The sequence below is a fragment of the Lepidochelys olivacea genome (genome assembly GCF_965140295.1).
Source record: "Lepidochelys olivacea isolate rLepOli2 genome assembly, chromosome: 17".
In the NCBI taxonomy this organism is placed as follows: domain Eukaryota; kingdom Metazoa; phylum Chordata; order Testudines; family Cheloniidae; genus Lepidochelys; species Lepidochelys olivacea.
Window position 1 is genome coordinate 18,981,721 of NC_140427.1, and position 20,978 is coordinate 19,002,698.

Genomic DNA, 20,978 nt, shown 5'->3' on the forward strand with positions numbered 1-20,978 from the left:
AGATTGTACGGACTGATGTTTCTGCACCTTAACCTGCACCTCCTGACTTAGTCATGCCCCTGACACAACTAGCATTTGCGCACCTGGGGCAACCCTTATCCCTTCTAAAGGAGACAGTGGGGGGGCTTCCCTTCTCTGCTCCCTTGGCATGCACAAGCCACTGGGCTCTCGGAGATCTTGATACAGCCAAACACTGACTTTAAAAATTTCCTCTTCCTCAGTTCCTTACACAAGCTCTCAGCTGACCACTCACTCTCGTGATCAGGAAAAAAAAAAAAATGAAACAGAATTTGCTGAATTAGCAAAATTAAAACAAAACAAAAAAAAACACTGCAGGATTGTGTTCATTTTGAGAAAGTTCTGCCAGAAGCCAGGCAGGTGTCTGATGAAACCCTACCTGCCAGACAAGTTTTGAAACCTGCCTGGTTTCCTGCCGGCTCACCCGCCGGTGGCCAGGCTATGGAAGCTGAGAGCCTGGAAGCCCTGGCTCCCAGTTCTTCATCAGCCCAGGGCACAGTGTCCGCAACCACAGAGTAGCCCACCAGGTGCCATGCCCTGGAGACAGGGCTCCCAGCAGGGCTAGGCAGAGAATGGTAATTCCATTTAGGAAAATTTTGTAATTTGGGGGTTTTGTTAGGAACTGGAACAAAACCAGATCTCAAAAATCTCCTTGAACTGGAATGATCATTCTCTACCCAACTCTACCACTCCCTTCTGTCCAAACTTCCTGTGCCTTGACTTGTCCACCTGAGAAGTGATAACAGCTGACTGCAGACCTCACCGGGATGTTGTGAGGCACAAGTCACGATGTCTGTGAAGTCAAGGCACGAGAGAAGCATGCATATTATCCCAGCAGAACCATCCCTCTAGTAAGCAAGTAAGCCCCTTTTAACAACTCTTCGGAGTGCGAGCTCAGAGTTCGCTAGCATATGGCAGCCACCGAGCTATCTGCCAAATCAGAACTGCTCTCCTTATTCAGAGAGACAAGGTGGGTGAGGACCAACCTCTGTAGGTGAGAGAGAGAAACTTTCACACTTACACAGAGCTCGTCTTCAGATCTGGGAAATGTACTCACAGTGTCACAGCTAAATACAGCAGTTGGTCCAACAAAAGCTATTACCTCACCCAGCCTGTCTCTCTAATATCCCGCTACCAATGCGGTTACAACAACACTGCATATTCTTTATTCAGGGCATTTACTTTAAGCTTTAAAAAAAAAAAAGCCATGTTTGCTCTCGAGTGATGTTTAATAAAAGCTGGGGATTTTTAAAAGTTCTTATGGTAATAGGATCCCATGGGGACAAAAGCAGAATTTGAAGTGAATAGCACTGTGCAGAAGCCTTTACAGATTGAGACTATGAAGAGAGTTCTGGTAAAGGGTTCATATGACTATTGGAGGTCAATAGGACTTCCAGTGACCTCCGTGACTTGGGATCAGGCCCTCAGTAAGTGGGCCTAGAGTGGCACATAAATATATTCACCATGACCAGAATTTCAATTAATCCACATTGTGGCATATCTAGGGTACTATAAAAATGACACTTGGGCTTAGTGTACATGTGAAAATTGGGACAGCCCAAAATGCGGATGGCTTAGAACATAAGACGATTCCCTGACTTCCGTGCAGTCATCCAGCTGAAAAGGGATTCTTTCCACAGCAGTATGCAAACAGGTAGGGTTCGATCCTGCACTATCCACCCCTGAAGCCACTTTCACATCTAGCTGGGATCCCCCCAACTCAATCCCACTTAGCAATATGGGAAGAGCAGAGTGGTCATTGTTTCATGTAGCAGAGGTTGAGGACTCCATGTTTCTAAAACTAAACCAGCTCTTTGCAGGTAGTATTCCAGCCATGTGCACACAGACTAGCTTCCTGGTTCCTCCTCCAAACTCTTTCCTCCAAGTTCCATGCAGATTACTACAGCCAGGACCCTTTGACACTGGTTTGTGATACCCCAGGCTGAGAACCCCTGGTGTATCAGTTTCAAAGAAGGACAGGCAGTGCTCACCCTGCACAACCTTTCAGAGATACCACTGCTCTAGTTATCAGGATGGGGATTAATTTGGTGCTGAAATTTCCCCCTGCAGGATGGAACATGAGGCTAGCTACACCAGTGATAACTTGTCAAACCTTTGTTTAGCGCCAGTTGATCTCCTGTGTGAACAACAGGGCTAAAGCATTATCTCCTTACAGTTACCACCAAATGTAGCAGACCCCAGCACTCCCAAGGCAATAAATACCAAGTGCAATGAAACCCGTAATGAAATCTCAGACTAAGAGGCTATTGATTGTCTAATATTTTCTTTAAATATTTAAATGTACATGAATGGGGGAAGATGCTTTTTGGGGGAGAGTCAATGGCCCAAGCAAAGGGGCCAGAAGGAAATGACACAGATGTTGTGCTTACTCCAAAGTAGCCTGATTTTGCCACAAACACATTCAGGCATGTATCTCCATGCTCCTGACAAACATTAATTAGGCATCAAAACACTCCTGTGAGGAAAGTATATTACTGCCCTGAAGTGGCATGAATCCATGACTTCCATCGACCTCTCTGATATTTTCTGCCCCAGGGCTGGAGCGCCAAGCCAGCCCCACCCTCGCAGCTCCCCCCTTGGTGGTGGAGGGGACCCTGCAGCTGCCCAGCCGCAGCCGGCGGCCCCTGCAGCTCCCAGCTGCCCTGGGGGTGAGAGTACCCGGCAGCAGCTGAGCCCCATGGGCAGTGGGACCCCACAGCTCCCACACACTGCAGCGGTGGGGGGCCAAGCAGCAGCGGTGGCTGAACCTGCCTACCCCTTTTGTCAGGGACAGGTCACAGGCTTCCATGGATTTTTGTTTATTGCACATGACCTGTCCATGACTTTTACTAAAAATATCCGTGACAAAAACTTTGTCTTTATTGCTCTAGAATAAAGCTATGCTATTGCTGAGCTTTCCCTTCACACGAGTCACGTGGAGAGGGCAGCTGGGGGAGGGGGGTGGGTGGGAGAAGGGCACATGTTGGGACAGTCCTTCAGCCAGTGTCCAGCAGCAGAGGCTCCGGGTTTTCATCAGCCTAATGCCACTGAAGTCGATGGCGCTATACTGATTTACATAGATCTGGCCCTTCTGATGTCCTGGGCTCCAGCTGTGCAGGCTTCTCAATACCAGTCACAAGCCACACACAGGCAGCAGCTTGCCAGTTATTCTCACACTGCAGTAGAGCATTATATAGCGGAGGGATAGCTCGGTGGCTGGAGCATTGGCCTGTTAAACCCAGGGCTGTGAGTTCAATCCTTGAGGGGGCCATTTAGGGATCTGGGGCAAAAATTGGGGATCGGCCCTGCTTTGAGCAGGGGGTTGGACGAGATGCCCTCCTGAGGTCCCTTCCACCCCTGATAGCCAAGGATTCTCCCCTAAGGGCAGGGCAAAGACATTAAGGGGCATGTGTGGGTTGTAGCGTTTGTGAGGTGTGTGTGTGTGTTTTGGCCACCAGGCACGTCTGATGCCTAAACGGGGCTGAGAAAATAAAAGGCCTGGACCAAATCTTTCAGCAGTTCTGGGTGCCCAGCCCCTTTTCAGAGGTGCTGAGTGTGCCCAGTTCCCATTGACTTTGGGTGGAGCGATGGATCTTCAGCACCTCTGAAAGTCAGCACCAAGGGGGCTAAAGCTGAGCATCTGAAAGGCAGCAGACACTTCTCAAAGTTTTGGCCCTCATCTTCCAAGAGGGTTTCAGTTCCTGGAGGGCAGAAATTGAAGCTGTTTTCTTATTCCCTTCCCCCCCCCTTCCCAAAACAAGATGTTTAAAGCCTGTGAAACAAAAACACAGGGCTTATCTTGGAGTTACAGAATCATAAGACTGGAAGGGACCTTGAGAGGTCATCTAGTCCAGTCCCCTGCACCCATGGCAGGACTAAGTATGATCTAGTTCCTGCAGAGAGAAACTTATAACTCTGTATAAGAGGGAAGCCAAATCCCTCAGAACATGGCAAGCACAGGAGACAACTTTAGCTCTACGGTCCTTGTGCTAACCTCAGTTCCTTATTTAAAAAGCAATCTCCAACCAGAAACAGGATCCAGAAGGCTTTACAAGGGGCAGCAGATCAGTTCTCAGTCAGCTTATGGCTCAGGCTACATACCTGAGGGTGTCTACGTGAAGTCAAATTCCTTTGGCTCTTCAAGGATTAATATTATCCATCCGTAGACTTCGTGAGGCAAGATATCCCTTTCACCTTACAAGTGATGAGCCGCAGAAGGGGCACATGGTGCCCTCCCCCAAAACCTCTCCTGGGGTACTGCTCCTACTTTACAGATGCAGAGAAGAACAACAAATCCCAGAAGATCCTTTTCCAAGCTCAACACAAGTGGTTATTTCCAAGAAAACCACAATAAACTCTGCCATGGTCAGTTCAGAGAAGCTAAAAGCTGAACGTGCTACTGCTCTCTTCTGGGCACTCCTGATTGCACACCTGGGTACACAGCTGACTGCCCTTAAGGGGATAACGATGCCCTGCTGAAACTTCAGACATGTGCTCTACTAACTTATCCGCTATGCAGAAATGTTTGGTGTGGGATCATACCATATGCTGACCTAGTAACAGGCCTTTTGGTGAGAATACTTAGTATTCATGAACATAGACCTCAGTGTTTAAAATGAAAGGTACACAACCCCAATTTGTCCAACGGGGTTTCTTGCAGCTGCAATGGTCTCTGTACACACATCTCACTGCAGGATCAGGGCATTATTTCTTTATTTGCACATTCAAATATATTAATTATGGCTATGACTAATAATCATTAATGGCAAAAAGGATGAAGGCTGAAGACACATGATGTAACATAGGGGCAAGTGAATAGCAAGATTCAGACATCGTAACCACCCCTCCATACCCCCAGTCTGCAACAGAATTTTAAAAAGATCATTACAGATGACTCAGGGTTATAATGTCTTGTAGGACCTGAATCAGGATATAGGCCCATTGTGTCTTGGATTGTTTGGTGCAAGCAGCGTAGCTTGCAGAGGAAGTACAGATTAAAGAAATTCCTAAATTCTAATTCCAGTAATTGAGAGTGTGGTCTGGGGTGAATCATTTTGCTTCTTGGTGCCTGAGTTTCTCCATCTGTAGAATGAGGATACTATTTCTTCACCTCATAGGAGTGTTGCGAAGCTCAGTGAGTTAGTTTGTACGTTGCTATAAAGCATAAGAGTTATGGCCCAGATCCACCCAGGTAATTATTTTGACTCCTAACTTCCACTGCCTTCAACGGAAGCTAGGAGCCAAGATACCTTGTGAATCTGGGCCTAAACGATGACGATGTTTGGGAGAGAAAAGTACATCACCATGCAGACACGCAATGGCAGTCAATGTTGGTTGGTGACGGAAGAGTGAGAAAACAATGAATGGAAAATTCCCTGAGTCTAGCTACTCCCAAACACAAAAATGACAACCACTTAACTTAAATTACCTGTAGTCATCAACCTTTACTGAATACTCTTTGACTTTAACTGAAAGCCCCATTCCACTTAGTCACCACAGTCTCCATACAACACCACCTTGAATATCTCTTAGGTAAAAGTGTTGTAGCCCTGATGGTCCCAGGATATTAGAGACACAAGGTGGATGAACCCAGACCTAACCAAGAGCCCTGCATAGCTCAAAAGTGGCTCTTTCACCAACACAAGTTGGTCCAATGAAAGATATTACCCCATGTGCCTGGTCTCTCTTCTGTAATGATCATCCTCAGCTGAAAGGTGCTTTACCATCCTTAGGTCTTGCCCCATAAACCCTTATGCTCAGGAATAAGCCTTACTTACACAGCTAGTCTCCTTGACTGAGCAGCCCATGAGCAGAGAGGAAGGATGGGCTAGTGGTCAGGGCACCGAAATGGGACTCTGGGCAGAGCCAGGAACTGACCCCCAACCTTCCTATATGACTTGCCCAAGGTCATTTAGACCCAGCTTACCAATGGGAGTTAGGTGCCTAAGTACATTTGAGGGTCTGGGCCTTAATCTCTCTGTTCCTCATCTTCAAAATGGGGACCTAACAGGGACATAGTGAGGATAAATATTTGGGAGGGGCCATATAAAAATGGAGCTAGAGCAGCAAATGTGAATTACAAGGGCCCCCACCAAAAAACACTGACCTAGAGAGGTCACTGGTCACTGCACACATAAATACACAGCCCCCTTCATGTAGCTGCAGTGTTTTGCCCACCTCTTGGTGACCAGGAGAAGTGGATCTGGTTTCTTTGATGCCTCATGGAGTCATCAGAGATATCGATCAGTAAGTGCTGGAAACATTGGCTGTTTTGTGTTGAGAACATACTGTCCACGCCGAGGTCCTCTCGGGGTACACAGGCCTCTGGGGCGGCCGGTTTTAGTTATGACCAAAATCCAGCAGACTTCTGAGGGGGCAGCAGCCAGTGCCCCCTTCTCCGCCCTCCCCGCCACCCCCGTCTCATCCCGCCAAGAAGCCGGGGATCGGCTCCCTCCTGAAGCCGGTGTCCACGCAGCACCTGGGTCAGCTCCAGGACCCGGGGGCAGAAGAGGCTTGAGACCGGCGGCACCAGGGTGCTCGTCGCTGCACGCTGGCCGCGCCCGCCCGCCCGCTTCAGGAGCGGGTCCGGGGCCCGCGCGGGGCTACGGTCCCGCCCGGGCTGCAGCGCCGGGCGCCGACTGGCCCAGCCGCCCCAGCGCCGGGGCCCTTTACGCCCCGCCGGGCAGTGGGAGGAGCAGGGGGCCGGGCCGGGCCGGCCGCCGCGCTCCAGTTGCGGCGCGCAGGGGCTGCCCGGCATCTGTCTCCGCCCGCATCCACAGGAGCCGGGCCCGCCCGTGGGGTCCCCCCGCCGCCGCCGCCGCCGCCAGCGCCCGGGAGAAGCCACCAGCCCCGCTCCCGTGCAATGAGCCTCCGAGCCCAGTAAGTGCCTCCCCCGCCCCGCCGGCCGGGGCTCGCAACCGAGCCGCCAGCCGCCGCCTCCCCCCCCGGGGCTCGCGCGGTGCCGTGGCTAGGATCTGGGGGGAGGCTGGTCTGCGGGGGGCGTCCGCTGCTTGGAGCGAGGAGAACGGAGCCCCCCGTCCCCTTGCCGTGCTGCTGTTCCTCCCCCCCCCCCCAGCAAATAACCAGCGGGGGGGATCCCTCCACCTCCTTGCAAATCACTGCCCACCTCGCCTTCTGCCGACCGTGGAGCGCCCTTGTTACTCCAGGGACCCAAATGCGGGGGGAGGCTACTCCGAGCCCCCGTGGCTCTGGGGCAGCGGGCGTTCGCTGGGAAGGATTGTTCCTATCAATGGAGCCCTGCTGGCGATTTAATGAAAGGTTTCTATTGGGGGCCCCGCTTGCATTGCTTCGGGGCTGTGCTTTGAGAACGGGGCAGGGCTGAGGGAGGGGGAATCCTGGTACTGTATCGCAGTGTCCCACAGCCCCCCCTCACCTATTGCTGCATGATCGATTGAGGTTACCGTTTAGCTGCTGGTTGATGTCGTGTCCCTTATGAGACAAATGACAAGGACTCCCCGCCCCGGATCCTGCTGGAGGTTATGCTCAGGTGTCTACCTGGCTGCTTTAAGTGGAGGAAAGGGTTACAGAGCAAGGATAAACCATACAGCAGCGGGCTCCTGGCTTGATTCTGCTGTCTGTCTTGACAGCTGTGGATGGACGGCTGTCCTTCTTGCTTGTTGGCAATTCCACATCTCTAGCTACTCACTCTCTTTCTCTCTCTCCCTTTTTTTTTTTAAGAGACACTAAATCTCGATGACAGCCCTGAGTGGCTGTAAACTAGGTCTGTAATGATGCAACTGTGGCATTGTATGTAGGTAGATTTGTTTTGTTTAAATATTTGATCAGGTAAAATGTATGGGGTCTGAACTTCCAGCAGTCTTCAGAGCTGCCTGGGGTCTCAAGGTCCAGGCTGGGGACCTCAGACAACAGGTATGAATTTTTGGGCTAGTAGGATGTGGAGAGAGGTGTAACTTGTGTGATTGCTTGGCAGACTTTTATTATTGGTAAATAAAAGAGGTTGGTGGTATTTCTCTTTCCTTATTTAGGGCCTGAGTTTGCAAGGTGCAGGGCATCTCCACTTACCAGGGAAATGAATGGGTGCTTGGTACTTTGCAGGTTCAAGGTGTGTGTGTGTGTATGTGTGTGTGTGTGTGTGTGTGTTAATTAATATACAAAAAACATGCTTAGCCCTTTAAGTACAGTTTTCTAGGGCCTCATGGGTTTCCCTATTGCTCACAGGGCTCTCTTCTTTGGAGAGATTTGCATTTCCCTTTTAGCAAGTTGTTTTCCCTCCTGTGGGCCTGATCCTGAGAAATACGGAGCACCTGCAACTCCCCTTGCAGTCAATGGGCCTGATTCTCCTCTTTCTTGTCCTGATTTTGCACTGGTGTAACTGCTGATTTTAGGGAAATTGCTCCTGATTTGCATTGTGTAAGTGAGAGAATCAGACCCATGCCTTTGGGCAGCGCCGGGACTTTGTGGCAGTTCTGTTTATCTCCAGTTTCTGCTGATGCTGTTTTGTAACAAGTTGGACTGGAATACAATAGACCCATGCTTTAGGGGTTTGAAATGGATCCTTATTGAGACCATGTTATGGGAGGATGAATGAACTTCAGGAGCTGATCATTAAGATCATTCCAAACGCCTCTAAACTACCCTCTCCATTGCTGCTCAGAATCCTTGCATATAGCAACCTTTATCTTATCCACAAAAAGCGAATGTTTGTTCTAGTACATGTCACAGCTTCTTATGTTCCTTAGGTAGAGTATCAAAAGCATCTGAATGACGTAGGAGAACTAGTTCCACTGAAAATCAGTGGGTCGTGTGCTCCTATGCCACTCTCCTGAAAATCCGAGCCCCTCTCCTTTGGTATTTTCAGGCTTGTATTGTCTCTTGTCTTTCACATCTGTATGTAGTGAATAGTCCTGCGTGCTGCTCAGCAGCACGCATGGTGTTTTGATATAACGCTGCCTCGCACCCAGATATGTCCGTTAACCAACTTACTTTTATTTAAGTCACTTACTCCTTTCCTGTCTCTAACTGTAGGATGTCTGGCATATCTCACTATTAATTGGAAACCAATGCATTTGCGTGTCTGCTAATTTGTACTGTATGTCAAGGGCTGCCTTTCTCCTTGGGTTTTCCCCTTTACTTCACTCTCTGTCTCAGTTAGCTAATGAAAGCTAACTCTGTATTTACTTAGTTAGTTAGTGCCAGTGTGGTCCGTCCTGTAATAACTTCCTTTGGAGCTGATGCTCATTCCCTGTGCTGCTGAATCTGCTGTGAAAGTGTGTTTTGAGATAACTTGCAATGGCTTTTGTTTTAAAACATGTTGCCCTCCTTCTCTCTAGTTGCTCATGTTCACGATTTTTCTCTAGGTTTGGAATTTTGATGATTTTTCTGTTACAGTTCCCCCAACTTGTCTTCTTTCTGCTCTCCCTCCTTTTTTGGCCTCATTACCTCATCTCTTGGGGTCTTCTGTATATGCGTGTGTATGTCCCATCTGCTTCCCTCTGCTAAGACCACTCCAATTTCCTGCCATTCCTTGGTCTCTGGGGTCCCTCTTGTATCAAACAGTTGCTGTCAACCATTTCTTGATGCTGACAAACTTCCCAGATAGCATCCTGTCTAATGCTTCCTTTTTGGGTCAGGTTATTGAGGAAGTTGGTACCAACTCAAGTCCTCTGTGTTCCTTGACCCCATTCCATCTGGCTTTTGCCTGGGAAATGGCACAGAGATTCTGCTGGCTTCATTGGTGGTTCTTCTCCATCGCAGTGATGGACAAAGGTCACATGCCCACGCTGATTCTATCAGCAGTCCTCTCCCATCTGTTTCGTTAATACATATGTCTAGAACTTGGAGCTACTTATTCATATCCCCATTTTTGCCTCATTCACATGCTGGGTAGATACAGGATCTATGTTCTTGTGTAATGGAGAGTGGGATTGTCAACCTCCTAATGCACATAGTTTCTTCTCCGATGGTCCAAATTGCAGCTCTGGTCTCCGCTTTCCTTAGTATGGTTCCAATACTGATCCATATCATCAGGAGCTAGCTGCTGGTCTAGCCCTGTGAGTTGAGCTCTGAGAGAGAAAATGAGGTCAGAGTTTTTTGTTTTCACTTATGTGAAGGAAATGAGGAAACCCTGTAAGAGGATGTTGGAGAATCCCAAAGGTGGTCAGAATTTAAGTTTAAAGAGGCCTGCACACACACCTCTGCTGTCACTGTTCTCTCTTTTGCCACCTGGGAACTGTCCATCAAGTGCCAGTTCCTGAAGAAGAGTGAGATCCAAGCCTCTGGTGGGAAAACCCTCAAACGCCAACCTTTGATGTATGCAGTCTCTGCAGCCTGGGTGTACCAGCTGCATCTTCAGCTGTTTGCTGTGCTTTCTAGCTGCCCTCTGCTCCTTAATGTCTCAGACCGCAGGTTGTATTTCAGATACCATTGCTCCAATAAAATATAGTCTACATGGACACTGGGAATAGAAGTGAAATGCTAGGAATGATAACTCTGATGATATGGTCCAGCTCTGGTTGGTTGGGTGTTTTGCCTCTCTCTTCCAGAATTATGAAAAGTGGAAGGTCAGTACGATTAGCTTAGAGGGGAAGGTTTAGTGGTATCTGCGTCCGGTATGAAATTCTTAGACTCCCTAGAACCACAGGTTCAAATCTCAGCAGGATCAGTTAAACCTTTCATCTTTTTTTAAAGTGTTCCAGGAAATGTATTTTGTGTCTGTCAAATAAGAACTTATAATGCACCCAGAGTAATTGGTTTTTAAGTATCCAAGATAGGTAGGGACCTCTCTGCTTTATACTTGACCCTGGCACTGATGGGGAGAGTAGGAGTCTACCCAGAATTCTTGTCTTCACCTTTTCCCTCCTCCTAACTACTGTGCAGCATGCTGTCCACTCCAGAGGCAGCTGCATTTTACTAGTGCTGTACCTGCAGATCTGGAAATATCCTCTGTAAAACTCCTTCAATCTAGAAGTGTGACTTTTGAGTTCCAAAGGAATGCTCCAGCCAGCCCTTCTGTACTGGAGGAAAATGGCAGCTGTGGAGGGCTAAGTGAAAGGGATGCTTTCTGGGGTGGTGTGAATGGCTTTCTCTCCTTTATGGGAGGAGGTGGAAACAGTGTCTCCTTGCTGGGCTCATTTCTCTCTCTTGTATATTGATTGTCTGTCTGCAGATCTGTTAACAGATCTGCAATGAGGGTGAACTGCACTTACTCCATTCAAGCGGAGACTTGTGCTCAACTGTGCAGTCAGCTGGATCTCAGGGAAGACAACAGGGTTGCACAGGAAGGACATAGACAAGCGTGGGCTTGAACTTTGTTTCCCAGTCTCTCCAGTGTCGAGAATTTAGGGCAGGGAGGAGTCTTCCTCCACTGGTGGGCTGAGGCTGAGACCCTAGCAAACTCTCTTGCATTCTTCTCTTATGCACTGCAGGCCAAACAGCTGAGAAACTCCAGGATAGTCCCCTCTGCCCTGTAGAGAGCACCTGGGCCATGAAGGGGAGGTTCTGTCTCCATGCTCCATTCAATTTGTGGCCTCTCTCCTGAGAGTGTCAATGTAATCATAGCTTGTGGGACAAAGACACCTGTGACTGCGCTGAGTCCAGTACACTTGCTTCACACAGGCTGCTGAACAGCCGCCAGTACCATCTGCTTACCGGTAGCAAGCAGGCTGCACTTGATCTGCTGACCAGGAGGCAAACCTGCTCAGCCACCCAGTCCCTCCTGAAATGGAAGTGAGGAGAGGCAGGCCACAGTGTGAGCAAAGTCCAAGCCTAAGCATTTTCGTGCTCTAGCTGCTTGGTCTAAAAGATCCCAAGAACTTGGTTTAGTGACGTGTTGGGGATTGTTGGAGCCTTGTTAAGCTAGAGGCCCCTCCATCATTTCACTTGAGCCTGCCTCAGAATCCTGGGAACAGTGCTTACCAGCGAGCCTGCCCCACCGCAATCTGTGTCTCCCATCTCGCACGTAACCTGCAGCCAAGACTCTAACTAGGGTCCTTGCTGTTGGAAGTAAGAAACGTTACTGTGTGGGCCAAATGGGAATCTGTCCCGGCTGAGCCAGCAGGAGCTGGGCTAGACTGTCTTAGCTGGAAGTCCCTCTCTGCATATTTTGCACTGTTGTACATTGAATGTATTGTATAATGTGGTACTGGCTAGGGAAACAGAGTAGGAGGGGAGCAGTTGAGGTTAAAGCCATTACCAGGGATTATAGAAATCACTTTAACAAGAGATCTATTTGGGGAGGTTATTGAAGATCATCGGAATTTCTACAAGGTGTTTTGCTTAATACACCACTGAAGTAATTAGCTGGGATTTCTACATTTATTGCTAACATGCTGCCTAGAATTAAATTTCCCCAGCTCAGATGTTGTTAGATGGCAGTTTGTCTCCGATCTGCCTGCAGATAACGTTAATGATGCAAGCTGGGAATTGCAGTGACATCTGCAATTTAAAAAATTAACACAAACCCATGTAATTGTACCCCAACATCCTAAATCCCATGTTTATTATGTGTGACAATGGAACAGCAGGGTTTTAAAAAAAAAACTATTTGGATTCGCCCCCCCCACCCCATAATGAAGTACACAAGAAAAGATTTGCTATAGTTCAAACCAGAATTCATTTGGGGAAGTCCTATGGCCTGTGTTATAGAGACGGTCAGACAAAATCATCACAGTGGTTCCTTCTGGCTTTGTAATCGGAATCTGTGAAATAGTTTTCACTTCTGATCCAAAACTACAAAGCACATAGCAAGTGCCAAGATGAGAGTCCTGGGTTCAAACCCCCTGACACCCCATGCTACCAGCTGAAAATCATTGGGCTCCTTTAGGTTGCTTGTACACTTGTCCAGATAATTGCATATTGGCTGACTGTGAACTCAGCTCTGTGCATACAGGAAGGAATTCCATGTGTTGCTCTTTATTCTCTTTTCCTGATCTGTTACACCATAATCAGAAAAGTCTACAGATCTTGTCTATTCACCAGTTTTCTCCTCAAACAGCTGTTAGCACAGGGAGTAAAACATAAGACAGAAAATGTCACTGGGATGAACTTTTGGAAGGAAAAAGCCCTGTGAGATGAAAATCTCCATTTAATCTTAGTAGTGACAAGAATGTATAAAACATCAGGTTTTGCTAAGAGACTGTCCCATGTCCTGACAGCAAGCCTGGAGCACATATGGTGGAAATTGATCGAAGTGCTATTGACTACAATCAATGAAAGCTTCATGCACGGTGGGTTTATTATTATTGTTTGTATTCCAATATTGCCTAGGGGCCTGAACAGAAATCAGGGCCCCACTGTGCCAGGCACTGTACATTCATATAGTGAGAGACGTTCCTGGCCTTCAAGGGCTTATAATCTAAACAGACCAGCCAGCCAAAAAGTGGGAGAGGAAATGGAGGCTCAGAGAAGGGAAGTGACTTGTCCAAGTACATGCCACAAATTAGTGAGACAAGATGGGTGAGGGAATATCTTTCATCGGCCATCTTCTGTTGGTGCAAGAGAAATGCTTTTGAGCAACACAGAACTCTTATTCAAGTCAGCAGCAGAGCTTGGAACAACGCAGGTCTTCCTACCTACTGAACTGTGCAGCTTCTCTGCAGGATTGGGCCCCAAATGCTTGATTTTGCAGCACTGAAATCAGTGGGTGCTTTACAGCTGATTTCAGGGGATGCGGAATTGGGCCTCACTGTGAAACTTTGGATAACTGCTTGTTTAGTTGTTGCTGCACCTATGTGCATAAGCAAAGCGTTGTGTGTAAGGGGAAGGATGAGATCATATTTTGCCAAGAATCCCTCCTAACTCGCAGTCCTCTTTATTTTAAAAGCTTCCATATGAAGGCAAACTTTACTTTGACTGTTCAGTCTCTGAAGGCCTTTTGAGGCTTTGGCAACCTGAGACCGTGATGTCTTGGAGATCTGAATGCCACATTCCACTGACAGGCAGTGTGGCTGCTCCTTCATCTTGAGCAGCAATGCGGGACCTCTTCTTTCATGCACACTGATCCATCAAGCATGTGGTTCTAAAGTACCAGGGCAGCTGCTCTGGAGGCTGCAGTGGGAAATGAGTTTCCTTCACAACCTAATAATTCAGAAACGCCTGCCCCGTATAGTGAAATTCTGTCCATCGCATACGGCAATGCTTGTCCTTTGACTCTATTTGCCAAGGGCCAGTTGTGTGATTAGAACCTTAGAAACAAATAACCCAACATGGTCCCTGCCCCAAGGACTCTACGGTCCTGCTCAAACATACATCAGCCACAGGGTACATGAGTGCTGTTGTGATCAGGGACGGGGGTGTGAGAATCTCGCAGGGCTTGGCCTCGGTGGGAGAGGTGGTGTTGGGAGAATGTTTGCCGGAGAAGAGGTTGCCCCCAGGAGGGTAGGGTGGTAAAAGAGAAGGTTACAGAGGGGTAAAAGATTTAGAGTAGGTGAAGGGAAGAGATGATGATGCAGGCTGAACTGTTCAAAGCTTTTGTGGTGAAGATGAATGGCAGCAAATTAACAGTAATACATACCGCATGTAAAGCACAGTCTATGTCCCAGTCCTATTGAGGCCCTTTTATTTTACATCGCAATGTAAGTGTTCTGGCATGCTCCTTAAAAGACCTTGAGAACATGCTTAAGGTCTGTGCCCTTTGGCTGCACTATATCATAAATCATGCTGTGGAGACCCGTTACCTGAGTGGGTGCTGCCCACCCACCATGGGCTTTGTAAGCTCCAAATTCCAGCCCGGCACAGCTAGCTTGTGATTGATCCAGTTGCGGGACGTCACCTAAAGGAGTCCCAATATGGGACACCTGCAGGCTTCAGGGACGCGCCATGCTGGTTCTGGCCATTAGCGCATCTTCCTCATGCAACCGACTTGCAGTGAGACAGGCTTTCATGAGCTCTCCTGTCTGTGGGATAACCCCCTAGGTGTCAAGTTCACGCTCCCTTGCTGCTGTTCACTGGAGGTTGCGTCAGGCGGCAGACACAGCCGCTTCACTCAAAGGTAGGAGGCCATCAGCTTGCCCGTTTGGATGGCTTAGGTGTTTGTCCTTCTCTTCTAGAATGTCCTTCACTTGGGAGAGAGGCAGGGACTGATGTGCTCTGCCAACCTAAGTGTCCAGTCCGCCGGTGCAGCGGGCCACCGCTTAACTGTGTAGGTGGGGATTGAACATGGGACCTCTGGCTCTGAAAGCATCAGCCTCTATGACCTGAGCTAAAAGACGTACCTCTGTCAGCCAAGACTCATCAACCACTATGTGTGGCTGAGGACAAAGCAGCACACGGCGTGGATGTGATTTGCACTGGCTCTTTGCTCTGTGTGAGCAGCAGGAGGGGAGGGGAGGAGAGGGAGTAGTTCATCACAATTATCATTACTCCCAGAAATGCTAGTAGGCGAGGGAGAGAGCTGCATTTCTGTGAGTTGCATAATTTTAAAATGTCTGTGTTGAGTGGCAGGTCACCAAGGCAGAGGTGTCTGGAGTTCACCCAAGAGCTTTTGGCTGATCACAACTTTAAAGAGAAGTGTTTAAAGACCAGAGATTACAAGGCTTGTTGTAATGGACCATATGCCTGTTATTTATGGGGACAGATGCAAGATTAGCTGTTCTCATGATCTATAATTAGAAGATTCTCCCTCTCTATGAGGTTCTTGGAACAGTAGACTTCTGCCATGCTTCAAAGTTTTCTTATCATGAGCTTAACAGATGTCTTTCAGTGCTCTATGAACCCATCTTGGACAATCGGTGAAATTCAAAAGCGTTCACCTAGACAGTAATAGAAAAGACACATGCCACTAGCTATGCAGGGCTGGAATGTGGAGCCCAGGGTTCTAATTCTGCAAGTCCCTTCACCTCTCTGTGCCTCAGTTTCCCCATTTATAAAAGGCATAGAGTGGCACTGACCTGCATTCATAAAGGGCTTTGAGACCCGTAGGTGGAAAGAACTATATCAGTGGAAATTCTTATTTGCCCATCTTCCGCCTTGATCTCCGCAGACAGACCATCCTCTCATATCAAGGCTTGAAGAGAGCCAGAGCACCATTTTCCACTGGGTGCAGCATTGCATACTGTCTGCATCAAACAATTGAGGGCCTACAACTAGGGAGTTTCTGCTAGGCTGGTGTGTGTGTTGGGGTGGGGGAGGTGGTGAGTAGCGAAATGTTCTGCAGAGTTGTGAATGTGGCCTAGTGGATAGAGCACTGGAGTGGGACTCGGGAGACCTGGTTTGGTTCCTTCTCAGCCACAGACTTCCTGTGCTGATCATGGGCAAGTCACTTAGCCTCTCTGTGCCTCTGTTCCCCATCTGTAAAGTTATCTGGCACTGCCCTGCCTCTCAGGGGTGTTGTGATAAATACACTAAAGCTTGTGAGGCACTCAGATATTATCCTGATGGGGGGCCACAGAGGTACCTAAGATAGTTAGCAGCAATTTGAATATTCACCACCCAAAGCATGAGGTTTTGCAACATCCCTGCTTTTCTTTCTCCTGCTCAAGTTTGCTGGCCTCATTTCTCCAGCTCACACAGCAGGGAGGTATTTGACCAGCACATCTTTTTTCAGACCCGTGCTGCAGTTCTTAGTCCCATTGCCTTCGGATGCTGAGCAGACGAGCATCTCAAGTTTTAGCCTGAGATGTTTCAAGGCCACCATAAGTCATTTAGCAAGTCACTTAGTCTCTCTGTGCCTCAGTTGCCCATCCGTGTAGGGATAATACCGCTGCCCTATCTCACAGGGGTCTTGGGAGGAAAAATACATTAAAGATTGTGAAGTGTTTTGGGTGCTAGATAAGAAATAGGGTTGTTATTTACTACTTATAAGGGATTTGGTGCCCAAATCTCCTAGGCATCTTTGATAGCCCTCCTCTTAAACCCCATCCCCTGCTGCTTCCACCCGATCAGCAGCACTGGGGGCCTCCTTATCTCAAACAGTCACATATGGGGCCACAGTCTGCTCTTAGAGATGTTCATTGGAGTTGCTGTGGATTAAAACTCGTGTAACTGATAACAGGATCTGGCCCGCTGATCTTAGCTGCGAGGTCTCTGGCTACATAACCTTGATAGAACAGGATGCACTCAGGCACTGTTCTGAATCAAGAAACTTACCAAGAAAGCCTTTCCAAAGCCGGATTTATAATATTTTTATTAATGATTCATTCACATGACTGCATTTTTCCTCCCCTCTGTGGAGCTGCCATTCATCTAATGGAAGAGCAAGTTGAAACCTTGCTGGGCTTGACTCTGTGGTTTGCATTTTGCTGAAGGCCAGACAGCGAGTCTCGCTTCTGCAAGTGCCGAAGTCCATTTGGAGACGCGGGTGCGGGGAGGGAGACCTTTATTAAAAGGTAAGCAGCACGCTCTGGTTTTGATCTCCTTCCTCTCACTTGGAGTGGGGAGGCTGTTTAGTGGTTTTGGGGCATCTGTTCTAAAAGCTAAACTTGCTTACTCTACAGCTGGAAGAATTCCTAATAGGGCAGCGGATAAGAACTGAGAAGCCTTTTCTCTCTGGACAAATGTTTTCTAAGCTCCAAATGACAGGAGGGCCCTTTAGTGAGTCTGGGCAGTGAGTCAAAGCCTGCATTTAGCAGGTGATTGGTTCGGGGAAGGTAGCTTGACCATTAAATTGGAGGGCAAAATGTTCCTCAATGAATATTTCAGTGGGACAGACTGTAAAACAGGGGCATGAAGCTTGACTTGGATGGGAGAGGAAACAGACATCCAGTCTGACTATGCCTATTTATATCCTATAGATCTTCATTAAACAAAAGACCAGGCTCCTCTATTCCCATCACAGTGGGTGGAGAAGGTAAATGGGGGCAGTGGAACTTGTGACTGGAAAATTTGGATGGTTATTATCATTGAGCCTAGGAGCTCAAGTCATGGCTAAGGCACTGTACTGGGACTCGAGGGCATTGGGTTCAGTTCCCAGCTTTGCCAGAGTCCTTGCGTGTCCTTGGGCAATTTGCTTTGTCTCTCTGTGCCTCAGTTTCCCTCAATAACAGTCCTCTCTTTCTCTTAGCCTTTGTCTAGTTTAGTTATATTGTGAAGTCTCTGAGAGTAGGGACCGCCTCTCATGGGGTCAGTCTGCATGTGGAGCTGGAGATGTGATTTCCAACTCAAGGAGACAGACCTGTGTTAGCTTTGATTGAGCTAGAGGCCTAACAGTGTAGATGCGGCGGCACAAGTGGGGGCCCATGTATGATCCCATCTGAGACGCCAGGCATATACCGGGGAGGGGGGGCCTAGCTCCTTCTACTGCTCGCACTGCAATGCTGCCTTTCTGTTTTGCAGCATGCTAGCTCAATCAGAGCTGGTGCAGGTGTGCCTCCGTCGGATGGGAATTGCACCTTCCAGCTCCAGCGTGGCCGCAGCCCCTAGCTGATTGTACCAATGCCCAGCACAATTGGCCGAACGTGGTAGGGCCCTTTGGGTGCTACTGTAATACAAAGAATTCATTTATTCATCATCAGTCCAGGATCAGTATCCAGTCCTGCCTCACTGTTCTCCTTGAAATCCCTCCTTAAAACTCTCCTCTGCCATCCTGCCTACGAAAAAGGAGACAGCGCTGAGATTGGTGCCTGTCATGCTGGCTAATAGTCTCTCCTTGTTTCCTTGTGCTCCGTTTCACATACCCTTCTATTGTCTCTTGTCTTTATACTTCGATTGTGAGCTCTTTGGGGCAGGAACCCTCTTTTTGTTCTGTGTTTTACCGCGCGTAGCAGCATGGATCCTGTGGGTGGCTGGGGCTTGTCGGTATGCCTGCCGTACAAAGAGTAAGTCCTGAAACACCAGAAGAGGCCGTTCTTCTGGCACTTCCACCCTGATGGTGCAAACTTGGGGCATTCCTCCCACCAGCCTCCCAGCCAGGCTCCTGCAGAGCAGGGGTGCCCCTGATCTAATTAAATCCCTCCCGCCTGAGCACCGCTCTTCCTTTGCCATTGGGATTTGCATGCCGTATGTTCTGGTGGAGCCAGGTTGATAGTTCCGCTTGGATACCTCAGCAGCACGGCAATCCCCCAGGCCAGTCTGTCAGGTCGGGAAGCTGACAGGCCTGTAGAGCGCCAGGGATGGGAAAACTCACAAAAGGGGCAGAGCAGGCTGGTCTGAGAGACCAACGTGGTTCTCAGTTAGAACTCTGAGACAAAAGGGGGCCCTGACACAGCTCTCTGCTGCTAACACTAGTTGCTCTGTGTGCTGCGAAGCGACCAGAGTGCGGCTTAATAATAAAAAGGCAGTGAGTTTCTTTCTACGGCATTAAGAACCATGGAGACCCGGCTGCCAGCTTGGCTCTCCCTCGCTGCTTCTGCACTGTAGCTGAGACGTGAGGGGTGGAGGTGGGAGGTGCTCTTGGGACTGGGCCATTTCTGTTCCTCTTGTTCTTCCTCTTTCTTTTGTGCCCCTTTTCCCAACTGCGCTGGCGGTGAGAGTCCCCTGCCAGATCTGGGGCAGACACGTGTATGTCCGGGGTATCCAAGCTGCGGCCACTTCTGGCCCTTGAGGCTCTAAATTGTGGCCTTTGTGTGTGTGTGGGGGGGAGGGGGGGCTGTGTGCGACCCATTGCTATGGGGCGAAGGTAGGAGCGTTGCTTCGAGCAGCTCTGGGAGCAGCGTCCCTGCTGACCACCTGCTGCATTGCAGCAGATGGAGGAGGGTCCCTCGGGCAGCTCCATTGCCTGCTTCCCTGCGGGGCTGTGGGACCCTAGCAAAGGACTGTTCCCCTCCCCCCCACAGCCACCCAATGAACGGAAGGAGCAGACGCTGCGAACCTATAGCCAGTTGCGGCTCCCCAATTCTCTGACCCCACGTGGGGGGCTGCTGCAACTCGAGCCAGCTGGTTCTGGCTCCCAAGAGACCCAGGGCCACCGGGGGAAGTAGCTGGAGCACAGCATGCACCAGCCGCTACCTCAACACGCCTTCTGCACCCCGACGTTCCCCCTGCACCATGGATGGCAAGGAGGTAAGCAAAGGGGCAAATGCCCGGGCTCTGCTCCCACTGGGGACTCTACACCAGTGGTTCTCAAACTAGAGCTGCTGCTTGTTCAGAGAAAGCCCCTGCCGGGCCGGGCTGGTTTGTTAACCTGCCACGTCCACAGGTTCGGCCGATCACGGCTCCCACTGGCTGTGGTTCACCGCTCCAGGCCAATGGGGGCTGCGGGAAGCGGTGTGGGCCGAGGGATGTGCTGGTCGCCCTTCCTGCAGCCCCCATTGACCTGGAGCGGTGGCCCTACTTTGAGAACTACTGCTCTACACCATGGAGGAATACCCAGCAGGGATCTGTGCATGGCGTCTGCTCCCTTCGCACTGGCCTTAGTGGTGGAGATGGAGCAGAGGGAGGAGGGATAGCTCAGTGGTTTGAGCATTGGCCTGCTAAACCCAGGGTTGTGAGTTCAATCTCTGAGGGGGCCATTTAGGGATCTGGGCCAAAAATTGGGGATTGGTCCTGCTTTGAGCAGGAGGTTGGACTAGATGACCTCCTGAGGTCCCTTCCAACCCTGATATTCTATGAGCCAGAGAACCTACTCCAAAGTATTCATTGTGGCCCCTTGACCTCTTTGAAATAATGTTGGGTGTGAAAGGTTAGACACCGCTGGTGGGTGTGCGCACTTACACGCTGCTGAGTAGAGTGTGTGTTGATTCCCTCTGCTACGTGTGCCGATGGACCTGCTCCCAGCTCACCAGGCAGGACTGTGTCTCTGGGAATGAATCGTATTCTTCCAATCCCCGTGTACATCTTCAGCGGCTGTCTGTGTGCAGCCATGGAGGGTTACAACACAACTCTCTCAAAAGCTGCTGACAAAGTGCCTCCACCCAGCGGGTGGGTCCCAGAGGGCAGCACTTGCCTTTCCACAGACACCGGGCATGTCACCTTTGCAGCAAGCTGGGCCTGATCTCCGCTGGTTGTGGCCCAGGCAAGGGTTTTGCAGCCTGGAGATGTGCTGCACAGCTGTGAGTGTTCTGGGATCTTTCCTCCTCTCTGAGCAGATGTGAAATGTCTGCAGAGTA

General features: G+C 49.4%; 1 protein-coding gene and 1 long non-coding RNA gene across 3 annotated transcripts in view; one reads left to right on the forward strand and one right to left on the reverse strand.

Moving 5' to 3' along the window:
* Positions 1 to 7,255, reverse strand: part of LOC311532579 — a 114,705-nt gene extending 107,450 nt beyond the window's left edge. The window contains exon 1 of one of the 2 annotated variants that reach the window (XR_014714410.1): positions 7,145 to 7,255. This is a non-coding gene — a long non-coding RNA (uncharacterized lncRNA). Of the gene's footprint in view, positions 1 to 6,195; positions 6,301 to 7,144 lie in introns of those variants that run through there. The other variant, XR_014714411.1, reaches the window with a different exon arrangement.
* The window catches only part of SH2B2 (SH2B adaptor protein 2), a 66,216-nt gene continuing 52,006 nt past the window's right edge, over positions 6,769 to 20,978 (forward strand). The window contains exon 1 of the mRNA XM_084651153.1: positions 6,769 to 6,897. The gene's annotated coding sequence lies outside the window, so the exon portion shown is untranslated. The remainder of the gene's footprint in view (positions 6,898 to 20,978) is intronic.